The sequence below is a fragment of the Callithrix jacchus genome, chromosome X (genome assembly GCF_049354715.1).
Source record: "Callithrix jacchus isolate 240 chromosome X, calJac240_pri, whole genome shotgun sequence".
NCBI classification, from domain to species: Eukaryota; Metazoa; Chordata; class Mammalia; order Primates; family Cebidae; genus Callithrix; species Callithrix jacchus.
This window is the reverse complement of record NC_133524.1, coordinates 128,424,407-128,439,035: the sequence shown is the minus strand read 5'-3', so window position 1 is coordinate 128,439,035 and position 14,629 is coordinate 128,424,407. Positions and strand designations below refer to the sequence as shown.

At 40.2% G+C, this 14,629-nt stretch overlaps 1 protein-coding gene across 6 annotated transcripts in view; it reads left to right on the top strand.

Annotated features, from left to right (window-relative positions):
• HS6ST2 (heparan sulfate 6-O-sulfotransferase 2) overlaps nucleotides 1-14,629 on the top strand; it is a 320,588-nt gene that overhangs the window by 72,509 nt on the left and 233,450 nt on the right. The window lies entirely within an intron of this gene.

Sequence of the window (14,629 nt, the reverse complement as noted above, 5' to 3'; positions counted from 1 at the left end):
GCAAGGGAGTGTTATTTTTCTTTGCCAAGGTAAACCAAGGGTTAAAATCAAAGAGTGATGGGGCCCCTGCTGGTGGGCTGGAACCAGAGCTAATTCCTTAGCAGTCACTCACTCCTCTGCCTCTTCAGCTGTCTCTCACCTCCCTCCCACCATAAAGGAGTGGGTGTTCCTTCAGGAAGTGCTCCCTCCTCCCTCCTTCTATCCCTCGTCTTCCCACCCACACATACTTCCCAGAACCTCTTCACCCTGTGGCTGATTTTTCTTTCCTGGGACCAAAGGCAATAAAGCCTCAAAACTGAAACTTGCAAGGAAAGGCAATACTAAAGGTAAACACCTACCCAGCAATGCTGATTACTTGAAAATAAGCTGTTACTCTGTCTCTGGATCACAAATAGCTTCACTTAAAGCTCTACCACTAGGCCGGACGCGGTGACTCAAACCTGTAATCCCAGCACTTTGGGAGGCCAAGGCGGGTGGATCACGAGGTCAAGAGATCGAGACCATCCTGGTCAACATAGTGAAACCCCATCTCTATTAAAAATACAAAAAATTAGCTGGACATGGTGGTGCGTGCCTGTAATCCCAGCTACTCAGGAGGCTGAGGCAGGAGAATTGCCTGAACCCAGGAGGCGGAGGTTGCGGTGAGCCGAGATCGCGCCATGGCACTCCAGCCTGGGTAACAAGAGCTAAACTCCGTCTTAAAAAAAAAAAAAACAAAAAAACCTCTACCACTAAAAGAACCACTGAAAGATTCAGGAAGGTCAAGAGATCCAGATTCCAATTAATTTAGCACCTAATGCCTGTGTAACTCTGGATGGGTCTCAGTTCTCTAGTAAATGAGGACTGGTATCCCAAAGGTTAATGAAGTTTGCCTAAGGTGAAGGTAGATTACGCCTTCCATTCTCACACAAATTGCCCATCTTCCAGTTCCCTTTGTACCTTGACATTTTAAACACAAAGGGGTTGGGGTGCTCTGAGGATTACACAAGCAAGCCCATATGTGTCACAGCACATTATTATAGACAGGCATTTTGGAAGAGAGGTATCTCAGGATTTTCTCATTACTGAAGTCCCTTATTGTAGGACCATGGTCGGTTTTTAAATCTCACACATGGAAATGACCAATTGGCAAAAACCTTCAATTACAAAGTCTCTTCCAAAGAGGCTGAGTTTTTTTTTCTTGCATTTTCACTTCACATCCTTTTGAATACCCCGAGGCAGTATTTTTATGGTCTAACAGCAAACAGAGTGTTGTGTAGAACCAAGTGTCCCTTCATTTTCTCCACCCCTGCAAAGTTCGTGGCCTTCAAAGCATCTACTTCTAGTCCAAGCCTTTGGCTGTAGACTTTGGGTTTAAGTGTGTTTTTCCACAGAGGTGTTACATCCCTATTTCTATCAGCTAAGGAAAATGAATTCATTCAAGGTCTCCCTGCCATTCATCAGGGCTCCCCAAGAGGAACTTTCAAGAAAGGTCTATGTTAATTGTAAACTTACAAGATCCTCAGCCCATAACAAAATGCCCAGACATCTTGGCTGCTGCTGACACAGACAGAGAGATAAAGGAAACAGCTGGCTGAGGTCCTGATTTTTTTTTCCTCACATTCCAGCCCACTAGGCTTTGCAGATAGGGGGCTTTGAGATTGTTCATTACTTCTCCAGCAGGGCTGGGCGTGCAGACAACAAAGCTCCATATCCAGAGACGTGAGCTCTAACCAAGGGTCCTCAAACCACTTAAATCATGAACTTGAACCCTGACCTGAAGAAACCATTACATTTAAACTCCCATGTTTAAAGTCAGTTTGCCCTTTTGGCCACTCTCTACTCTGGGGGATGCATAAACACCTTGGGTTCCTGCTGTGACAATTAATTAAGTAGGCAATACATGCCACCTGCCTGAACCATATTCTCCAGTCTGAACTCCTTCCCCAGCTACCTGTTTCCTGTAGCAGGCTTTAGCAAGTCCTCGTCAATCATGTCTCTCATTAGAGAATAGCCAATAGCTTCTCATCGCTGGGTGGTGGACTTCATTTCCTCTACTCTTGGACTTCTGCTCTACTTGGACTTCTTACTCTTGGCTGTCTCTGAGGTGGCAGAGGCAGAGAGAACATCCCTGACTCTCTGCTGCCCAGTTTCTGCCACAGCCCCCACTTCCAGAAGAGGACGTGTTGGGGAGCCTCTCCCACATGGTAGAACAGCCAGCCAAGTCCAAGAAAGTCTTTGGCAGTCATCTAGGTCTAGATGTTGTGCTAGACCAAGACTGAGCTGGGATTTGGGTTTTCCATTCTAACACAAGCAGTTAAAGGGGGTGGAAATGCATGTGGGGTCCCAAGAACTATGAGAGAGTTCTCATCAGTACTTCCCAGTGTGACCACTTTTTGGCATCCTGGGCTGTTGTGTGGAGGTCTTTATCATGACTGGCCTCTTTGGCTTCTCTTGTGCCCTAAGGAAGGTGTTTTCAAATTAAAACAAAGTTGCATAGTTGGTTGTGCTGATCGATTCAAAGTCTTTTTTTCTTTGCAGGGGAAGCTCTGGGCCAAATTCTTCCTGCAGGTTTTTATGGATCACATGTTTGTCTAAAGTACACACAGATAATTCCCAAGGCTATAGCAGAAATGCTCTGGAAGTGCCCTCTCTGATCTAGGGCAAGCCTGTAGTTTCAGGGTTATCGATAGATTTCCCAGAGGGCGGTGTACAAGGTTTCTGGCTCTGTGAGCAGAAATCTGGTGTGTGGGACTCTTCTCAGAAGCAGAGAGGTGTAGAAGACTGTCAAATGTATAAAGACAATGTCTCTTCACTTGGAGGACAACATGTCTGCCAAGAGGACAGTGAGATTTGGCTTCATCTCACAGGAGCCTGCACTGAGAGCTGCTCACAATTTCACCCAAGGTCCAGGTCGTTTCTCTCCTCTCCAGGCATGGTATCCAGTGCTTGTTGCTGCTTCTTCAGTGTATTGACACTTCTATTTTTAACAAGTTCATATGTTTGTTTAACCCATGGCTGCTCATGTCTTTAAAGCCATTCATTCACTCATTCTCTGCTTCTCTTGTCAGTGAACAAATGTGTTTTGAAATTAAGTCTATGCTAGAATTTAGTGATAAATAAGACCCAGATTCACCAAACTGTGAGTTTCCTAAGAGCAGGGAGTGCATATTTCATTTATGCACACACAGTACTGGGCATATAGTTTTCATAAGTGTGAATGGAGGCTTCAGGCAATTGTACTTTAATGAAGTTTGCCACAGAGACATCTAATTCTCAATCCAAATGCTGGTATTTTAATATCTTTTCATAACCAGAGGTCTGAAGGCATGGGAAAATTACTGGGAAGGAGAGCTCTAGAGTAACATGATATTAAGGTAGATGTGTGAGTGCTGACACAAAGCTTCTGGTTGTCACCCATGGGTAACTTAGTTTCCTGTCTTCCCTGTAGAAATCTAGGAGGATGTATGGGGCTAGAAAGCACAACAAGTTTATATCACCCATACAGTAGAAAAGGAATGACCTGGAGCATTGAGCCTGATCCTGTGCATTTACAGTAGCAATAATAGAGTAAAACAGAGCAATTAGTGTTTCATGTAGACTTGGCACTGAGTTACCCCATAGCAAAATAGTCATGTAACATATTTCAGTGCCTACCAGTGCCAGCGCTTCCCTCTTCTTTCTGATATTTGGGCCCAGGAATGTATAATTGACCTTAACACAGCTTTGAGAGATTGCAGGAGGTGATGGGCTGGACTGGGAATGGCTGGACATTCATGTGACTCAGCCATGGGACTCAGCAGTGCATTGCTTTTATTCCTGAAGGACTTTTGGAAGGAAGGGCTAGACCGCTGCAGAGCTTTGATCAGCTTGTCCAGAAAGAGAGCATTTTATTGATTGTATCCAGGGTTATCTTTTTTTATTGTTAAAAGTGTCTATGTTATAAAACCTCTTTGTGTAATATAATTCTGAAACGATCTCACGTTGATTTATTTTTTCCTGCTTCCAAAACACAGCAATCTTGGTAGTTTCTTAGTACCCCAAAGGGACAGGGAGTCAGCTTCTCAATAAATCTTTTCTGGTTATGAACATTGAATGTATATAATAATAAGCAAACCTACATAGTTTATATGATCACATTAAGGGATCTGTTAAATTGCAAGAGTTATTGTTATGTGTGCAAAATACTACGGAAGCATTTGATTTTGTTCCAGAAGCACTCTGCCGGGAATGAGTGCATATTGGTTCCAGTGACTCTGCCAGTGATTAGCTGTGACTTTGGACAAGTCAATTCTCCTCTCTTCCCTCTTAGCATTCTGATCTGTAAAACAAGGAGTATCTTAGTCCTCTCTAAGTCCCTCACCAGCTTTAACATTCTAAGATTTTAAAAAGCTCATAAGAGACAGCCTGTTCTTTGCAATACTTTCCATACAGGTAGTTTAAACAAGTGGAGAGTTAATCTAAAACTGACTTTCAAAATCTAGTATGAGGATCTTATTTATATGGGATTTTAAACTGATATATTGAGTCAAACTATGAATGACTGACAATCAATCAGTTATCTGCACCAATAAAAGACAACTGATGTGAGTGATTTGGAGGTCTTCCTATTCCCAGGAGATGCAGGTTCTGGGCACCAGAATAATACTGGAATGTACTCATATCTTTAACACATACCAGCTAATCTTGGTGAGAAGTGACCCACTGAAAAGGTGTTGGAAGTCAAGGGAACACAGTGGGCTAGAACTTAATGCATTTGTTGGCAAGAAGAGCATTTTTACACTGCTGACAATATGGGAATTTTTTTTCTTTTTAATTTGTTATTATACTTTAAGTTCTGGGATACATGTGCAGAACGTGCAGGTTTGTTACATAGGTATATGTGTGATATGTGGTTTGCTGCACACATCAACCCATATTTCTCCTAATGTTAGCCCTCCCCTAGCCCCCCACTCCTCGACAAGCCCTGGTGTATGATGTTCCACTCCCTGTGTCCATGTGTTCTCATTGTTCAACACCCACTTATGAATGAGAACATGTGGTGTTTGGTTTTCTGTTCCTGTGTTAGTTTGCTGAGAATGATGGTTTCCAGCTTCATCGATGTCCCTGCAAAGGACCCAAACTCATCCTTTTTTATGGCTGCATAGTATTCCATGGTGTATATGTGCCACATTTTCTTTATCTAGTCTATCACTGATGGGCATTTGGGTTGGTTCCACGTCTTTGCTATTGTAAACAGCGCTGCAGTAAACATACGTGTTCATGTGTCTTAATAGTAGAATGATTTATAACCCTTTGGGTATATACCCAGTAATGGGATTGCTGGGTCAAATGGTATTTCTGGTTCTAGATTCTTGAGGAATTGCCACACTGTATTCCACAATGGTTAAATTTACACTCCCACCAACAGCGTAAAAACATTCCTATTTCTCCACATCCTCACCAGCATCCGTTGTTTCCTGGCTTTTTAATGATCACATTCTAACTGGCGTGAAGATTGTATCTCATTGTGGTTTTGATTTGCATTTCTCTAATGACCAGTGATGATGAGCTTTTTTTTATATGATTGTTGGTCGCATAAATGTCTTCTTTTGAGAAGCGTCTGTTCACATCCTTTGCCCACTTTTTGATGCATTGTTTTTTTCTTGTAAGTTTGTTTAAGTTCTTTGTAGATTCTTGATATGAGACCTTTGACAGATGGATAGATTTTCTCCCATTCCGTAGGTTGCCTGTTCACTTTGATGATAGTTTCTTTTGCTGAGCAGAAGCTCTTTAGTTTAATTAGACCCCATTTTTCAATTTTGGCTTTTGTTGCCATTGCTTCTGGTATTTTAGTAATGAAGTCTTTGCCCATGCCTGTGTCTTGAATAGTACTGCCTAGGTTTTCTTCTAGGATTTTTATGGTTTTAGGTCTTATGTTTAAGTCTTTAACCCATCTTGAGTTAATTTTTGTATAGGGTATAAGGAAAGGATCCAGTTTCAGTTTTCTCCATATAGCTGGCCAGTTTTCTCAACACCATTTATTAAATAGGGAATCCTTTCCCTGTTGCTTGTTTTTGTCAAGATTGTCAAAGATCAGATGATTGTAGATGTGTGACATTATTTCTGAGGCTCCTTTTCTGTTCCATTGGTCTATATGTCTGTTTTTGGTACCAGTACCATGCTGTTTTGGCTACTGTAGCCTTGTTGTATAGTTTGAAGTCAGGTAGCATGATGCCTCCGGCTTTGTTCTTTTTGCTTAGGATTGTCTTGGCTATACAGGTTCTTTTTCGGTTCCATATGAAATTTCAAGAGTTTTTTCTAATTCTGGGAAGAAAGTCAATGGTAGTTTGATGGGGATAGCACTGAATCTATAAATTACTTTGGGCAGTATGGCCATTTTCATGACATTGATTCTTCCTATCCATGAGTATGGAATGTTTTTCCATTTGTTTGTGTCCTCTCTTATTTCCTTGGGCAGTGGATTGTAGTTCTTCTTGAAGAAGTCCTTCATATCCCTTGTAAGTTGTATTCCTAGGTATTTTATTATCTTTGTAACAATTGTGAATGGGAGTTCACTCATGATTTGACTCTGTTTGTCTATTATTGGTGTATACGAATGCTTGTGATTTTTGCACATTGATTTTGTGTCCTCAGATTTTCCTGAAGTTGCTTATCAGCTTAAGGAGATTTGGGGCTGAGATGATAGGGTTTTCTAAATATACAATCATGTGATCTGCAAACAGAGACAATTTGACTTCCTCTCTTCCTATTTGAATGCCCTTTATTTATTTCTCTTGCCTGATGGCCCTGGCCAGAACTTCCAATATTATGTGGAATAGGAGTGGTGAGAGAGGACAGCCTTGTCTTGTGCTGCTTTTCAAAGGAAATGCTTCCAGCCTTTGCCCATTCAGTATGATATTGGCTGTGGGTTTGTCATAATAGCTCTTATTATTTTGAAATATGTTCCATCAGTACTTAGTTTATTGAGGGTTTTTTAACATGAAGCGGTGTTGAATTTTATCAAAGGCCTTTTCTGCATCTATTGAGATAATTGTGTGTTTTTTGTGATTGGTTCTGTTTATGTATGGATTACGTTTATTGATTTTCACATGTTGAAACAGCCTTGTATCCCAGGGATGAAGCCGACTTGATCATGGTGGATAAGCTTTTTGATGTGCTGCTGGATTCAGTTTGCCAGTATTTTATTGACGATTTTTGCATCAATCTTCATCAGGGATATTGGCCTGAAATTTTCTTTGTGTGTGTGTGTGTGTGTGTGCGTGTGTGTGTGTCTCAGCCAGGTTTTGGAATCAGGATAATGCTGGCCTCATAAAATGAGTTAAGGAGGATCGCCTGTTTTTCTATTGTTTGGAATAGTTTCAGAAGGAATGGTACCAGCTCATCTTTGTACCTCTGGTAGAATTTGGCTGTGAATTCATTTTGTCCTGGGCTTTTTTTTTTTTTATTGGTAGGCTATTAATTACTGCCTCAATTTCAGAACTAGTTACTGGTATATTCAGGGATTCAATTTCTTCCTGATTTAGTCTTGGGAGGGAGTACGTGTCCAGGAATTTATCCATTTCCTCTAGATTTTCCAGTTTATTTATGTACAGGTGTTTATAGTATTCTCTGACAGTAGTTTGTATTTCTGTGGGATCAGTGGAGATATCCCCTTTATCATTTTTTATTGTGTCTATTTGATTCTTCTCTCTTTTCTTCTTCATTAGTCTGGCTAGTGGTCTATATTTTGTTGTTAATCTTTTCAGAAAACCAGCTCCTGGATCATTGATTTTTTTGAAGTTTTTTTTGTGTCCTTATCTTCTTCCATTCTGTTCTGATCTTACTTATTTCTTGTCTTCCTCTAGCTTTTGAATTTGTTGATTTTAGATCTTTCCTACTTTCTCCTATGGACATTTAGTGCCACAAATTTCCCTCTTAATACTGCTTTAGCTGTGTCCCAGAGATTCTGGTACTTTGTGTCTTTGTTCTCATAGGTTTCAAAGAACTTTGTTATTTTGGCCTTAATTTCATTATTTACCCAGTGGTCATTCAGTAGCAGGTTGTTCGGTTTCCTTGTAGTTGTGCAGTTTTAATGAGTTTCTTAATCCTGAGATCTAATTTGATTGCACTGTGGTCTGAGACACTGTTTATTAGGATTTCCGTTCTTTTGCATTTGCTGAGGAGTGTTTTACTTCTACTTAGTGGTCAGTTTTAGAATAAGTGCTATGTGGTGCTGAGAAGAATGTATATTCTGTTGATTTGGGGTGGAGAGTTCTGTAGATGTCTATTAGGTCCCCTTGGTCCAGAGCTGAGTTCAAGTCCTGAGTATACTTGTAAATTTCTGTCTTGTTGGTCTAATATTGACAGTGGAGTGTTAAAGTCTCCCACTGTTATTGTATGGGAGTCTACATCTGTTTGTAGAGCTCTGAGAACTTGCTTTATAAAGCATCTGGGTGCTCCTGTATTGGGTGCATATATATTTAGGATAGTTAGCTCTTCTTGTTGCATTGATCCCTTTACCATTATGTAATGCCTTTCTTTCTTTGTCTCATTTGATCTTTGTTGGTTTAAAGTCTGTTTTATCATAAACTAGGATTGCCATCCCTGCTTTTTTTTTTTTTTTTTGCTTTCCATTTGCTTGGCAAATCTTCCTCCATCCCTTTACTTTGAGCCTATTTTTTTTTTGCACATGAGATATGTCTTCTGAATACAACATACTGATGGGTCTTGACTCTAAATCCAACTTGCCAGTCTATGTCTTTTAATTGGGGCATTTATCCCATTTACATTAACGATTACTATTGCTATATGTGAATTTGGTCCTGTCGTTAGGATGCTAGCTGGTATTTTGTACATTAGTTGATGTGGTTTCTTCATAGTGTCAATGGTCTTTACACTTTGGTATGGTTTTGCAGTGGCTGGTACCGGTTTTCCCCTTCCATGTTTAGTGCTTCCTTCAGAAGCTCTTGTAAGGCAGGCCTGGTGGTGACAAAACCTCTCAGCATTTGCTTGTCTGTAAAGGATTTTATTTCTCCTTCACTTATGAAGCTTAGTTTGGCTGGATATGAAATTCTGGGTTGAAAATACTTTTCTTTAAGAATGTTAAATATTGATTCCCACTCTCTTTTGGCTTGTAGGGTTTCTGAAGAGAGATCCACTGTGGGTCTGATGGGCTTCCCTTTGTGGGTAACCCGACCTTTCTCTCTGGTTGCCCTTAACATTTTTTCCTTCATTTCAGCCTTGGTGAATTTGACGATTATGTGTCTTGGGGTTGCTCTTCTCGAGGAGTATCTTTGTGATATTCTTTGTATTTCCTGGACTTGCATATTGACCTGCCTTGCTAGGTTGGGGAAGTTCTCCTGGATAATATGCTGAAGAGTATTTTCAAACTTGGTTCCATTCTCTCCATCACTTTCAGGTATACCAATCAAATGTAGGTTTGGTCTTTTCATATAGTCCTATGAAAAGGAGGCTTTGTTTATTCCTTTTCATTATATTTTTTTCCTCTAATTTTGTCTTCATGCTTTATTTCATTAAGTTGATCTTCAATCCTTTCTTCCACTTGATTGATTTGGTTGTTGATACTTGTATATGCTTCACTAAATTCTCATGCTTTGTTTTTCAGCTCCATGAGGTCATTTGTGTTCTTCTCAGTACTGCTTATTCCAGTTATCAATTACACTAACCTTTTTTTAAGGTTCTTGGCTTCCTTGCACCAGGTTAGAATATGCTCTTTTAGCTCAGAGAAGTTTGTCATCACCCACCTTCTGAAGCTTACTTTTGTCAATTCGTCAAATTCATTCTCCATCTATTTTTGTTCCCTTGCTGGCAAGGTGTTGTAATCCTTTGGAGGAAAAGAGGCCTTCTGGATTTTGGAATGTTCTGCCTTTTTGAGCTAGTTTTTCCTTATGTTTGTGTATTTATCTACCTTTCTTTGAAGTTGGTGACCCGTGGATGGTGTTTTTGTATGGATGTCTTTTTTGTTGATGTTGATGCTGTTCCTTTCTGTTTGTCACTTTTCCTTCTAACAGTTAGGCCACTCTGCTGCAGGTCTGCTGGAGTTTGCTGGAGGTCCACCCTAGACCCTGCTTACCTGGGTATCACCATCAGAGGCTGCAGAACAGCAAATACTGCTGCCTGTTCCTTCATAATGAATATTATTAAGGCATAGTAAGCCTTCTTCAATATGTAATTGTCTGGATATTTATGGATGTTTCCAGGGATGAAGATAAGTGGTTCTTGCTTGCAGTAGATACAATGCTATTAAGGCAAGAACAACTCTTTTTATATAGAGTTTCTTGGGTAGGAACTCCCTTGATGAAGTTACTGGAGTCTTTTGCTTTGCTGATCCTCAATTCAATTTCATCATCTCACCCAGAGTTTACCAAACTTTGGAGGAATGATTTTAACAGCTGAATTTGGCCAGATGCAGTGGTTCATGGCTGTAATCCCAGCATTTTGAGAGCTCAAGGCAGGAGGATCACTTGAGGCAAGGAGCTTGAGACCAACCAGCCTGGGCAACATGGTAAAACACCATCGCTACAAAAAAAATGAAACAAACAAAAAACAAACAAAAGAAACCAAAAACTAAATTAGCTGGGTGTGTCACTGTATGCTTGCAGTCCCTGCTACTTAGGAGGCTGAGTTGAGAGGATCACTTAAGCCCAGGAACTGAAGGCTGCAGTGAGCTGTGAATGTGCCACTACACTCCAGCCTGGGCAACAGAGTGAGACTCTGTCTCTTTAAATAAATGAAAAAAAAAAAACAGGCAAATGTATAAGTCACTGATCTATAACTCTAACATGACAATTTGTTCATTTACTAATTGTATTGCCAACTGACACTGATTGCTCAGACCCTTAAACAGCCTTGTGTAAGGATTCCACTCAAGACACCAAATTACCGACAATGAATATTCCATGGAGAACAGAGTTCAAATATTTCCATGTATATTCTCTCTGAGAGATAACCATCCCTTTTCCAGGAGAGGTTGTTCTGCAGAGGGTGCCAGATCCCAATCCTGAAGAATCCGAGCACCTTTTGAAGTTGTATTCTGGGGCTGAGGCCCTGCTTGTTCCCCTTGATTAGACAGGTGTATTTCCACCCTCGGGCCATTGATTTCTCCCCTCCTCTCCTCTCCCCTCCCCTCCCCACCTCTGCCCTCCCCTCCTCTCCCCTTTCCTTCCCTTTTTGAGACAGAGTTTTACTCTGTTGCCCAGTCTGGAGTGCAGTGGCACCGTGGCAGCTCACTGCAACCTCCACCTCCTGGGTTCAAGCAATTCTCCTGCCTCAGCCTCCCAAGTAGCTGGGATTACAGGTGTGCACCACCGTGCCCGACTAATTTTTGTATTTTTAGTAGAGATGGGGTTTCACCAGGTTGGCCAGGCTGGTCTCGAACTCCTGACCTCAGGTGATCCACCCGCCTCGGCCTCCGAAAGTGTTGGGATTATAGGAGTGAGCCACCGTGCCCGGCCTCAGCCATTGATTTCTAAATGGTCTCTTACTGTGAGGTGCAGATAAGCTTTCTTGATGTAGATCCTTTCCATTTTCCTTGTAGGTACTTCATGGTTTATACTTTCCCTACTGCAACTACAGTTACTGTAAAGTGGTTACTATGTGCTAGATTGCATACTAAGTGCTTTCCATGCAATATTTAGTACTCATGTCAGCCCTACACAGGTCTGGCCAATAAACATTTCTGCGATGATGGAAATGTTCTATAATACCAGCACTACCCAACTCTGGTAACCATTAACACATGTGAATATCAAGCACTTAAAATGTTTCTAGTACAACTAAGAAACTGAAATTTTAATTTTGTTTAGTTTTGATCAATTAAAATGTAAATAGCTAGCGTGGCCAGTGGTTATGCAATTGAGATGATGCAGATATAAGTACTTTGAATCTCATATTGCATGCAGAGAAGGTACAATTCAAAGAAATTAAATAATTTTCTCAAGGTCACAGAACTTGCAAATGGCAGAGCAAAGATTTGATTCTGAAGTCAGTGTCCTTATCCCTATAGTGTATGGCCACTATTTAGACTGTCCTGCTCTTGTTGTATCCAAATTTGTAAAGAAACATCTCTGGTACGTTTGCAATTAACCATTCAAAGAAATAAAGCTGATAACTGTACAATAAAGGACAACAGTCATTAAAACAGCACTCTACCCTGGTCCTAAAATAGAAGTATGGCTAATGGAACAGAAGAAAAAGTATACAGGTTTGAAAATAGATGTTCATGTGTTATATTTATATTCTTTTGTGATGAACTGAGCATCACAAAAGAATAAGAAGGGAAGAGCTATTTAATGACTTGGAAAAAACTGGTTATCAATTAAATATGCATAAGCTCCTAACCTAGTACATTGTATGAAAATATATTTCATATAATTGAACCTTATGCCATTTGAAATATATTTTCAAATGGCATAAGGTTCAATTATTAAAGAACAAACTTGTTTAAAAAATCAAATCACAGACAAGAAACAGCAGAAAATTCATTTAAGAAACCATCTGTTCCATGGTAAGTTCTGAAGAAATCATGAAGGAAAAAATTACAGATTTGACTGCTTAAGAAATAAAGACTAATGAACAATTAAAATATACTTAGAATAAAAAGGAAAACAGATTTGGGGAATATTTGCAATGAATAAGAAAGACAAGGGTGATAATTACATTATCAATAAGAAAACCTTAAGACACCCGGGAAAGTTAATGAAAAAGAACATGAACAGACAGTTCACACACCAGGGAATATAACTAGTGAGTGAGCTATGGGGAATACTTGAAATAGAACTTTTCAAAGAGGTACAAATTAAGTGATGACAAAATAGCATCTTACACCTTTTGAATTAGCAAACATTTAAGAAAACAATAATTCTTTGTGTTGAAGATAAGACAGAAAACTGCTGTATATGTTACTTGTGGCAGCTAAAATTACTCTAATTTAGAAAGCAAATCTGATGAAGTAATCAAGAACCAGAGAAATGTTCATTCAGTCTGACTTAATAATCCGCCCCTGAAAATTTACCTGAGGAAAAAATCCTAAGGAAAAGTTCACCTCTTTTTATCATCTGACCTTTAAAGTAGAGAAAAGGCCATATATTAAATAATGTGATAAATTTAATATATAGAGTTAACCCTCATAAGGAAAGGAAGGGAAGCAATCTAAAATGCTGAGTCATTGGTGAAGGCCATTAAATATATTATGACACATATACCCTGTAGAATATTATGCATCTGTTAAAGTCATAATTATGGCCACTGTGTAGCAACATGGAAAATGTTTATAATGGAAATGAAAAACAGCAGGATACACATTTGTATCTTGTCTGAAATTTCAACCCTGTCAAAAGATACACGTGAAGGCCAGGTGATGGCTCATGCCTATAATCCCAGCATTTAGGGAGGCCAAGGCAGGTTGATCACTTGAGGTCAGGAGTTCAAGAACAGCCTAGCCAATATGGTGAAACCTCTTCTTTACTAAAGAAATACAAAAATTAGCCTGGTTTGGTAGCATACTATGCCTGTATTCCCAGCTACATGGAAGGCTGAGGCAGGAGAATCGCCTGAACCTGGGAGGCGGAGGCTGCAGGGAGTAAAGATCGCACCAACTGCACTCCAGCCTGGGTGACAAAGCGAGACTCCGTATCTGAAGGGGGAAAAAAAGATACACATGCCTAAGGACCCAGACTGGAAAGAAACTCAAGGCAAACAAAACCAGTTGGTATGTTAGGGTCATGAGACTTCTTTTTATCTTTGTTTACCTTTGTCCTATTTTCTCAATAAACACAATCTAGAAATGGAAACACAGTCACAGAAATGAAGGCTATTCATAAAGCATTGTTTCCTGTTGGAAGCTACCTTTTTTCTCCCTTGCCCTCAGGCATGTACTCCTCATTTTGATGAGCAGCAAGTGATCAGAATTATCCAGCTTTTAGTCAAACATTATCTGTAGAAGAAAGTACCGCTTTCTGCAAGGAGATTTACTGTGTGATGGTTGGCAGAAGAAAAGATGTACAAAGACTCTGTGTGGGCAGATTTAGCAGAGGTACTGGAAATGAAAGGGGAGGCCATCTGGTAGAATGTGTTGTGGCAAATTAAACTGAGAATTACGAACATGAAATACCAGAAGAAAATCCAAATGTCCTGGACTTGGAGAAAGCCCATTTTAGGCACTATAAAATCAATCAACTGCAGACTGACAATATGCCACTCTTAAGCTTAGATTTGCCCATTACTAGGGAGAGCATCATTCAAGCCAGATTTTGCAAAGCTTATTCCATGTGGATTTCCCTTAGGGGGAAAAAAATCGACAAATTACCATGTCTCCAACACACATGCAGATGCCTGATACAGAGCTACTGTTTCAATGAATATGGTAAATGCACAATGACCTGGAAGGTATTGGTTTGGCTTCTCCTGATTCACATTCATCAGTGAATTCTGACATCCAAATCAGACTTCTAGACTTGGGTATGGATGTAAGGAGCCGTTTTCCCCTCCCTTTCTCCCTCTTTTCCCTTCTTGCCTTTCTCTTTTCCCTCCCCATTCTTTTCCTTCTTTCCTCTCCTCTACCTCTCTCGCATCTCTTCCTTCCCTCCCTCTCTCCCTTCCCTCCCTTCCTCTCTCCCTTCCCTCCCTCCCTCCTTCTTTCTTTCCTTCC